An 11,715-nucleotide genomic window follows, 5' to 3' on the forward strand; every position below is an offset into this window, starting at 1 on the left:
TAGAATCAAATAAACTTTTCAACTTGAATCAGCCAAACTGACTGAAAATATGAAGTTAAACATTGTATAGCTAAAAAATAGTTGAAACCTGATGAACTAATGGAATTAATTTACAGTAACAAAAACATTTGTCTTTACTTTTTGTCAAATAATTAAGTATTTTACAGTCTAATAATATTAATCATATCATACTCATAATATTAATCATAATAACACATTAAAAATATGTTTAACAGATAAATATAATACATTTTTCATCATTGAAACTCAAGCAAATTCTGGTTTCCTAACTCAAATGGAGTTAAACCTTTGCTATTGTGTTGTCTAAAAATGAACATAAACCTTTTTGATATCCATTATAAATTTGGAGAAAATGCCATCAGTAGTTTACGAAAAATAGTTTTACTCAAACACATAACTAAATTATAAATCCAGAGAATCTGAGAAATTTCAAGGGGTCTCTTATTTATTTATTTCCATAGCTGTATATAATTTATGAGTGTGTGTATAAGGGAACATATTTTAATGTTATTGCATTATTATTCTTTTTATTCTTCTTCCTGAAGTTCAGTGTAACTCGCATCAGTCTAAACACAAGCTAAAATGACTCACAGTTCACCTTTATCTCCCGTTATTCTTATTTCCAAAACTGCACATCTGCAAAAATTTCAGCTCAAGCCCTCCTCAGTGCAGTTACCTATTCTGAGCGTGAGGAGAACGGGCTACAAATAACTAACAAAACTGCAAACTACAGTCCAACGGTTATTACGTCAGTGCGGTCATGGTAAAGTCTGCTGCTGCCTCCACTGAGAATCGCCTAATTAGAAACAAAAGACCTCCTGAGCATTGACTGATGTATTTGGGTCCCGGCTATATATTTAGCAAAGGCTTCTGTTAACGAGCTCAGAGACACGGCATGAACTCGCAGCTTTTACAGCAGGAAAGTGAATCCCTCAGTGCAGGAGTTTCGCAGAATCCTAGTGCTTTGATTGTTTGTTTCATCTTCTCATTACAGTCATCCTTTCTTGGGATTTTTGCACCATTAAATGCGTAATTACACTGTAAATACAACCATTCTCTGGCTGTTTATCTCTGGCAAGCCATTTAACTTTTTATTCTATGAAATGTACTAGTAGCAAATTTCATAATACTAGCATTTATTACTTAATATCTTATATTTTAGCTACTTGTAGGGCTGCACAATATATCGTTTCAGCATTGATATCGCAATATCTGCAAGTCACATCGCATCTGTAACGTCAATCATTTTAACATTAGATTGAAAGTTTATTATCCACATTTCTTTTATTTGTTTTGTCATTATTTCTAGCTAATTTAAGCCATTTGGACACAATAAAATAAATGTTTGTAGCGTAGCAGTTAATTTTATATAATTATTTATTTCATTTGTATATTTGCTTATTATATATAATTACAAAACCATCCCAGTCTATCTAAAATGATGACTTCTTTCCTACTAGGGCTGTTTTTGAAACTGTATTCCTTTTTTTAAATATCGTGCAGCCCTACTAATGTTGTAGTCCTGGAACCATTCACATCCAAAGTAGGAAAACCAAATACTATGGATGTCAATATTTAGAGGTTTCTAACATTTTTCAATTGATCTTATTTTGTGTTTAACAGGACAAGAATTATCTAACTGGTTTGAAACAATCTACTGAAAAAACAATGACAGAAGTTTCATTTTTGGGTGAACTGTCCCTTTATTATTAGAAAATTTGAAGACAGTATTGAGCATATATATATATATATATATATATATATATATATATATATATATATATATATATATATATATATATATATATATATTTTTTTTTTTTTAAACTGCAGTAAAAAAAATAATAAAATATTTGCAATTAAACTATTTTTTTTTTTAGATATTTGCAAAGCATTTTTTATAGCATTGCATTTACAAAACCTGTCTAGTCAATTGCAGTGCTCATTTTGATTTGCTTTTTAGTCAACCGTGAGTTTGTGAAGTTGTTTTCACTGTTTGCACTTCACCTTTCTGTGCGTTTCACTTTGTGGTCCTGATTTGACAAGGGGTAAGGAGTCAAGGGAACTTGGGCGTTTACCGCAGACCCGGACCTCCTGGGCTGTCCTCTTGTTAAATCATGACGTATAGGTGACGTATAGAATACTGTATCCGGGTTCACGCTGCTACTCATTTGTATTGGGAAAATATTCATTTATGGACACTTTTTAGTTCGGTCAGGTCCGGGTTGAATATATGCAAATATTTACGTTTTATTGGTTTATTTATTTATTTTTTGCACTGCTTGATTTTTATTTGCCGTTCTTTTTTGTTTTCTCAAAACTAAATTTCCTGTTGCATTTCTTTAATTTTGTTTGCAAAATTCATGTTTATTTCTCAAAACTTAATTTTCGCCTTGCGATTTTTGGAGATTTGCATTTATTTATTCATATTTATGCTCAATACTTTGTTTTTTGTTTGCAAAACTTTATTTTATTTTGCAAGTATTTATGGCTCTAGATTGACTCTATAGCCGCTACTCATTTGAATTGAGAAAATATTCATTTATGACCACTTTTTAGCCATATGTCACACATTATTTATCACTTTCTGGCCATCTGATATTAGACATAAATATTGCGATCATAATTTTCAAAAGTATTTAAGTGCTTTGTAAACGTTTATTATTACTGTTTGTTGAGTCTCAGTTTAATAGAGCGCTTGGACCCGGAAGCCGACAAGCGGATATTTACTCACTGTAAAAAAAAGTTGACTCAAGACAACTTGCTGCAGAGCTTTTTGAGTTGACGCGACTTAAATCGATTCAAGTGCAGTACCTGGGTTAAAAGAGTCAATGCAACAAAAAGGCTGTGGAGCAAGCTGCCCTACAAATTTCAATTAGAGTCAACTTTCTTTGCACATTTCATTAAATACTAGTAACACTTCGAATGACCAGTATTATGATTTTTTATTTTATTTTACTAGTAATATTTTAAATTTAATTTTCATTAACTTCTATGGCCATTCAGAATAGTCATAACAAAAGGCAAGTTTAAAAAAGCACTTGTGAGATAAGAACTATTATAAGTGCTCGTATTGACTGATTTAAAAGCACCAGAATTGAATCGTTTCTGCACTGTAAAAATGATATGATCAATTAATCCTGACAGCTTTTGTTTTTAGGTCATTGTAACTTATTAAACTAAGTTAATCATCTTCTAACTTAATTTTATAAGTTACACATAATACGCCAGCTGTTTTAAGTCAGTTCAACATAATGTAAGTTGAATGGACTCATAAGGTTTATTTGATTCAACTTAACATTTTAAGGCAACCAGGATTTCTTAGTGTACTTATAAATAAAAACCAGGTGTTACTAAATGAAAACAAGTTTCCAACTCATCTGCTTGATTGCATGACCACCAAGGCTGTTCAACAGCAACACAAAAACTCCTGCTCACCCCAGAAGTGACCTTTTGACATAAAATAAAAGTCCTCTTTACTTTCCATGTGCTGCATGCACATTATTGTCATAATCAAAATCTGAACATAATACTAGGTACTAGTATGTAATTAAAAGCTGCTGCTATTTATAAAAATATGTACTAGTCTAAATTAAAATACATATGAACAAAAGTAATTCGCTTCTATTAGCATAAATTAACTACTAGCATAAAAAGAATAGTAACTATTCACAAAGATCAAGTGTTGACTTAACAGCCACTAATATCTAATGAATGAGTATTAGTATCTTGTGAATAAGTGATAGTAGTTAATGGAAAAAGTTGTGTTTTCTTAAAAAAAAAAAAAAAAAGATAAATACTAGTAGCATAAAAGTAGATACCTGTGCATTTTGTAGATGAAAATGGTTTGCCAGAGTATCAGTAAAGAGATTAAGAACTCCTAGTTTGTCATTGTGAGCTTTTGTTTATTATTCACCTTGTTTAGCTTCACATATTCATGTCGTCAGCAAGGAGCTCTCAGTGATGGATTTCACAGTAATTGAAATGAACACTTTACTCGGTAATGACTTCATTCTCCGTGTCACTTGAGAGTCTGCGTTTGGTTTACAGCATCAACACTAAGAGCATCACCATTATCTGACAATCAACCGAACACTATAGCGCTGCTCATTCTGAAGGACCGTCTCGTCTCGTTTTACTCTCTATTTACGTCTGCCGTCATAGTTTTGCTGCTACTTAGACTGCAGGGTCTGAGTGAAATGCTGACAAGGGCTCGAATTAGTATTGCAATTTTACTAGGTGATCAACAGCTTCTTGTTTTCTGTTTGTTTATTTTTATTACATAGTGAGTGTGTGCAAATAAATAGATTTTCTAACAAGCTGTTACATTTATTTCGAAAAGTGCTGGCGTAACGGTTCACTGTGGAGCCAGATCAGTCCCAAAAATAATACGTTCACAAAATAAAGTTCACACTTGCAGAGCACAATTCACATTTATACAATCCAATTCGTAAATTTAAACACAATTCATAAATACACAAAACACAATTTGTAAAATTCACAACACAATTCATAAATACACAAAAAACAATTCATACATACACAAAACACAATCCAAAAATACACAAAACACAATCCGAAAATACACAAAACACAATCCGAAAATACACAAAACACAATCCATAAATGCAGAAAACACAATATGTAAAATTTAAACACAATTTATAAATACACAAAACACAATTCATGAATACACAAAACAATTTGTAAATTCTAAACACAATTAATAAATGCACAAAACACAATTCAGAAATGCACAAAACAATTTGTAAAATCTAAACATTTCATAAATACACAAAACTCAAGTTGTAAATACACAAACAACAGTTCATAAATACACAAACAATTTGTAAATTCTAAACACAATAAATACACAAAACACAATTCATAAATACACAAACAATTTGTAAATTCTAAACACAATTAATAAATACACAAAATACAATTTGGAAATACACAAAACGCAATTCATAAATACAGAAAACACAACTTGTAAAATCTAAACACAATTTATAAAAATACACAAAACACAATATATGAATACACAAAACACAATTCAGAAATACACAAAACAATTCAAAAATACACAAAACACAATTCAGAAATACAAAAAACTATTTGTAAAATCTAAACACAATTTATGAAAATACACAAAACACAATTCAAAAATACACAACACAATTCATAAATACACAAACAATTTGTAAATTCTAAACACAATTCATAAATAGACAAAACAATTCATAAATACACAAACAATTTGTAAATTCTAAACACAATTAATAAATGCACAAAACACAATTCAGAAATATACAAAACTCAACTTGTAAATACACAAAACACAATTTTTAAATACACAAACAGTTAGTAAATTCTAAACACAATTCATAAATAGAGAAAACTAAATTTGTAAAATCAAAACACAATTCATAAATACACAAAACACAATTCAGAAATACACAAAACACAATTCAGAAATACAAAAAACACAATTTGTAAAATCTTAACACAATTTATAAAAATACACAAAACACAATTCATAAATTCACAAAACGCAATTCATAAATACACAAAACACAATTCATAAATTCACAAAACGCAATTCATAAATACACAAAACACAATTCATAAATACACAAAACACAATTCATAAATTCACAAAACACAATTCAGAAATACAAAAAACAATTTGTAAAATCTAAACACAATTTATAAAAATACACAAAACACAATTCATAAATTCACAAAACACAATTCATGAATACACAAAACACAATTCATAAACTAACAAAACGCAATTCATAAATACACAAAACACAATTCATAAACTAACAAAACGCAATTCATAAATACACAAAACACAATTCAGAAATACAAAAAACACAATTCAGAAATACACAAAACACAATTCAGAAATACACAAAACACAATTCAGAAATACACAAACAATTAGCAAATTCTAAACACAATTCAGAAATACAAAAAATGCAATCCATAAATACACAAAACTCAACTTGTAAACACACAAAACACAAATACACAAAACAATTTATAAATACACAAACAGTTTGTAAATTCTAAACACAATTCATTAATACACAAATGACAATTTGTAAACTCTAAACACAGATCATAAAAACAAAACACAACGCATAAATTCTAAACACAACTCATAAAAACACAAAACACAATTAATAAAAACCAATCCAATTCGCAAATTTAAAACAATTCATAAATTCAAAACACAATTCAGAAATACAGAAAACACAAAAAAATGTGTTTTGGTTTATTGAATTGTGTTTTGTCTTCATGAATTGTGTTTTGGTGAATTGTGCTCTACATGTGTGAATTATATTTTTGTAAACATATTATTGTTGAGACTGATCTGACTCCACGGTTCACAAATGGACACATTCCTTAAACTTTAAAATGAGATGGATGACTTGTTTATTTGTTTGTTTCAAACCCCTGGGTTTTCTGAATTTAGCAATAAACAAGCTGAACATGCTGACTCGCCATCTGAGTTACATTGTAGAGATCCAACAATCCTGGTCTTGTGTTACGATGTCAACCTGCCTTGTACCTCTTGCTGCCTAAGACATTGAAACAGGACTCTTGCCTATTTCCAGCAGGCGTGAGATTACAATATCTGGGAAAACAAAATGTAAAATTGCATTAAAAAAATAAATAAATAAAAGGACTGAATTAGAGGATGTATCAGTGCTTTGTCTTATTTTTCAGTTCAGATGACAGAGTGGGACATGCATCCGTGCGTGTATATTATGGTGTGTAAATGGTCTTGAGTGGTTGTTGGCACACCTTAATCTGACATTACAGGACTTTATTTCTCCATGTATTTCTTTTAAAATGTCATTTCAGATTAGGGCACATCAGGTACTATGCTGAATCCTCTTGACCCCTTTGACAAGTGCATTTTACATACACTGTATTTTGTAATACAGAGAGTTTTGCAGTGTAAATTGATATGTATCGCTGTACCATGCTTGTTCAGTGTTATTTATTAAATAAAACGGTTTGAAAAAAAAAATGCACAAGCGTCATGTATTGTGCTGTGAGCTTTGCATAAACGCCCCATTATGTCTAGGTTTAATTCAGTGTTTCAATTGAGACAGGCTTCAGACAGAAGACGGTTTGTTTGCTGGTATGTCAGTTCAGTTACAGATTGACAGTGCTGTTTTGTTTGATTATGCAATTACGTAAGATTTTGTTCTCCATCTCTTTCAGCATGTTATCTTGGAGTTGCAGTGACATGGTACAAACTGCACTGTTATCAATCCTAAAGCCTGCAATCTGAACTGTGAGATTTCAGATTAATTTGTACCTGGCAAAAGTCTTGTCGTCTATCCAAGTTTTAAGAACAACAAATAACAACTTGACTTTTAGTTGATCATCTGGTATCAGAAGTGGCTTATATGAAAGGCAAAGGCCTCCATATGCTTATTTCAGCAAAATAAAACATGATCATGCCTTGATTTTGAATCATTTAATTAGGACAGCAAGGTCTGACTTTGCTTAGACAAAAGTCTTTTCACTTAACAGAAATAATGTAGAGTATAGGCCAGGGGTCACCAATGCTGGTCCTGGAGGGCCGGTGTCCCTGCAGGGTTTTGCTCCATCTTGCCTCAACACACCTGCCTGGATGTTTCAAGTATACCCAGTAAGACCTTGATTAGCTTGTTCAGGTGTGTTTAAATAGGGTTGGAACTAAAATCTGCAGGACACCGGCCCTCCAGGAACAAGTTTGGTGACAACTGGTATGGAATATAAAGTCATGCTGCAGTGGAAAAAGATTTCATATTGTGTATGACTCCCATGAGCTTTTAGGACTGCATCCTTTCATCTCTGCAAAGACTCAAATAACTTATTAACAAAGTCATCTGTAATGACAAAGAAAGCTTGAACTCCCAGAGTTCATCGAGATTCATTGGATACATCTTCAATCACCATTCACCCCGGACATGCTCAATAATGTTCATATTTGGTGAGTGGGCTGGCCAATCCTGGAGCACCTTGACCTTCTTTGCTTTCAGAAACTTCAATGTGGAGGCTGAATTATGAGGAGCGCTATCCTGCTGAAGATTTTGCCCTCTCCTGTGGTTTGTAATATAACAGGCAACACAAATGTCTTCATGCCTCAGGCTGTTGATGATGCCATCCACTCTGCAGATTTCTCCTACTGAATGTAACCCAAGACAGCAATTTTTCCTTCACCAAACTTGACTGATTTCTGTGAGAATCTTGGGTCCATGTGGGTTCTAATAGGTCTTCTGCAGTATTTATGATGATTGGGATGCAGTTGAAAATTTACCTTCTGCCACTTTTCCAAATGAACAACTAGAAGTCAAGCTCTTATTTGTTGCTCTTACAGCTGGGATCGTCGACAAGACTTGTGTCAGGTAGTGTAGGTCAGAATGAGATCTGTTAAAAGATAAATATTTGCCATTATGTAATTTAGACATCAATTATTGACTAAAGCATGTGTATTGTTTGAGGTTATGGAAGAAGATGCTTTCAAATGGTTCTGTGGTCCTAAGAAGTCTTGTGGTAAATGGTGCACAACAAGTTTCGATTTAATTTGTAGTATTTATTACATTTTCCTCTTCTTTTGTGTGTGTGTGTTGACCTTAAAAGTAAGATTTATTGTCTGAAAACATTAAAATCAGAAGAAATTTGAATATTGGGGTTTGAGAGAGCTGCAAGTTAAGAAAACGCATGCAAATAGAAAAGCCCTAACAAATTGGGAAAATATCTTCATCAGTTTGACAGCAGACATGTGCAATTTTTCCACACATGCAAATACAGAAATGATTAACAAATAGCGCAGACCGCACTAAAAGTGACAAATTTGGCTGCTTCCTGTTTAGACTCAGCGGTGTCGTCTGGGATCTGATGTAAGTTTTTCTATTTTCATTTTTATTTTAAGGTCATATGGTTCCTTTTTGTTTGTATACCTCTAACCCAAAACAGGACGCAACTGGGCTTGTCACCTTATGTGGTCCTTTGACATTTCCGTTCTGGTCTGTGCTATTGACTCCACCTTTCTGTTTTTGCATGCACTGTAAAAAAAAATCTGTGATTTTACGGTTTATATCCGGCAGCTGGGGTGCCTTAAAAAAAAATAATTAAATAAAAAAAATAATTAAATTAAAAAAAAAAAAAAACCGGTAAAAATTTTCTCAAATTTTTGTAAATCAACCTCAAGTTATTTTACAGTAATTTTTTATGATACAAACTTATTTCTCTCTATATTATTTCTTAAACAATATCTTGTCTCAAACTACCTAAATGTCAATAAAAGTCACTTTGTTGAATTGCAGAGTTGATCAAAAGTCGACAGAGCAGAGATCAACATCCCATAATGCAATTCACAACTGTAAATAAATGGAAAACACAAAATATTACATTGGTAATTAACAGATTTTTTTAAGTGCAGTAGAATACAGATTTCTCACCGAGCAGACTTTAGATCTGAATTTAGATTAAGTGCTGTAAACAATTTATGCTGAATGATTTCCTGCTAATTTATCCTTTGGCTTGGGTTTTCTAGCAGTAAAGATAATGATTAAATCAGGTAATAGAACAGAACGATTACAGAGACGGATAATTACCTTAGCGGTGCAGTGAGTAGCACTGTCGCCTCACAGCCAGAAGGTTGCTGGTTTGAGCCTCGGCTGGGTATGTTCTCTGGGTGTTCGTGTGAATTTTCTAGTTGGCATCCACAACATGAAAGTATGGATCCATCCTGCCTAGTATCAACAGTTCGTGATGGTGGTGTAATGGTGTGGGGGATATTTTCTTATCACCCATTAGGCTCATTAGTACCAACTGAGCATCGTGAGTATTGCTGCTGACCATGTCCATCTCTTTATGACCACAGTGTACCATCTTCTGACGGCTACTACCAGCAGGATAACGCACCAAGTCATAAAGACTGGTTTTTCTTGAACATGACAATGAGTTCACTGTACTCAAATGGCCTCCACAGTCACCAGATTTCAATCCAATAGAGCACCTTTGGAATTTGGCGAAACGGGAGATTCGCATCATGAACGTGCAGCCGACAAATCTGCAGCAACTGCATGATGCTGTAATGTCAATATGGACCAAAATCTCTGAGGAATATTTCAAGTACCTTGTTAAATCTATGCCACAAAGGATTAAGGCAGTTCTGAAGGTAACCTTTTACCTTCAGAAATGCCTTAATCCTTCGTGGCATAGATTCAACAAGGTACTTGAAATATAATCAGAGATTAGTAACAAACCGGTACTAGTACAGTGTACCTAATAAAGTGGCCGTTTAGTGTATTTTAGGAGGGGAGTGAGTGAATTTGTACAGTGAAAATCACACAAAAACATCCCACACTTTCAAAAATTAACCCTGGTGCAATTGCAGTAAAGGTTGGGTAATGTGTTGTTTTTTTGCATACTTGTATAAATCACAGCATTACTACAAATACATGGTCAACCCATCATTAGTGTAGCAAAAGCACGGGTAATTTGTGGAGCTGCAATAAACATAATAATATTTTCAAATCTAATTTGCAGTAAAATATGGTTAATTATTGTAAGATTATCTTGAGCAGATCAAGAGAAAAATGTAATTCACTTCAAACTAAATCTTAGAATCTAGGATTAATCACCAAAACGGTCCCGATTTTCCTCCCATCTGGAGTCTGTCCATGACCGTAACCTTCACCGCAACCTTGATCACGGGGGAAAATCCTCCAGCAGAAGTGCTGAGCAAACAAACAACATCACATTCTCTCTGTTACAATACCAACGGCTGCATAAGTGATCTAGTATACTGACATTTCTTCCATTTCAAAAATAGTCCCACTATTCCCACTTCACCTAGAATAGCATGTGCTCCTGGCCATGTGTCAGACCAACTCAATGTGCTACAATACTGATGCGTATTGAGTGGAATAGCATTGCAAAGCATCTCATTGAGGGATAAGAAGAGTCTCTAACAACTCCATATGTTCTATAAGCAAGCATAAGCTAAAGCAGGACGTTCAAGCAAAACCAATTACATCAGTAGCCGTTTAAACGGTAGTGAATGTTATGGTAGACTAGAGAGCGTGTTTGCGCTCTGAACAGTCATACAAACCCGAGGGCAGATCTGTGGCAGTCTGACCTGGTTTAGATACGATATTTACTCATCTGACTAAGCGAAAGGTTTATTAGCCTTGGCAGTGGGGTGTCTTTCAAGGTTGTCTGGAGTCACGTGTGTGTCCTGCTCGAGACAGCAGCTGCCGCCTTGACACTCCACTGATTTAGGGCAGAGAAGAGAACTGACTAATCATTTCCTTTCTAAACAAGTAGATAAATCAGGTCTGAGAAGTTTCAGCATCAGAAGATGAACACATTTATACTTTGTAACATTTGTCTGCTAATGACGTGCTTCTGTTTTAGAATCAGTGAAAATTCTAATAGATAATGTGTATTTTGTTACAATTTTTATTCCTCATTATGCCTTCAAAAGCTGTGTACACAGGAAAACTTCTAGAGTAATTTTTCCAGAGTTATATTTTTTTTACTCAAAAATATTTCTTTTTGCTCTTTTTTGAGCGTTCAGAGTAAAATGTGTCAGTAGAGTGAGAGCAAATTTACAGAGTATTTGTGTAACTCTTGCCAGAGTCCTTGTGTACCATTAAGGAACAATGAAAATAT

General features: G+C 33.3%; 1 protein-coding gene and 1 long non-coding RNA gene across 4 annotated transcripts in view; one reads left to right on the forward strand and one right to left on the reverse strand.

Annotated features, from left to right (window-relative positions):
- pip4p2 (phosphatidylinositol-4,5-bisphosphate 4-phosphatase 2) overlaps positions 1-11,715 on the forward strand; it is a 236,446-nt gene that overhangs the window by 143,529 nt on the left and 81,202 nt on the right. The gene's annotated exons all lie outside the window — the stretch shown is intronic.
- Positions 4,330-11,320, reverse strand: LOC141379134 (uncharacterized). Of its 3 annotated transcripts, none has more exons than XR_015516967.1 (3): positions 11,180-11,320; positions 10,683-10,778; positions 4,330-6,670 (listed from the first exon to the last, which is right to left on the reverse strand). It is a non-coding gene; the product is annotated as an uncharacterized LOC141379134 (long non-coding RNA). The 3 variants fall into 3 exon arrangements; XR_015516966.1 differs by having other exon boundaries at positions 11,153-11,320; XR_015516968.1 differs by having other exon boundaries at positions 10,894-11,275.

The sequence above is a fragment of the Danio rerio genome, chromosome 19, assembly GCF_052040795.2.
Source record: "Danio rerio strain M-AB ecotype USA chromosome 19, GRCz13ab, whole genome shotgun sequence".
Classification (NCBI taxonomy): Eukaryota; Metazoa; Chordata; class Actinopteri; order Cypriniformes; family Danionidae; genus Danio; species Danio rerio.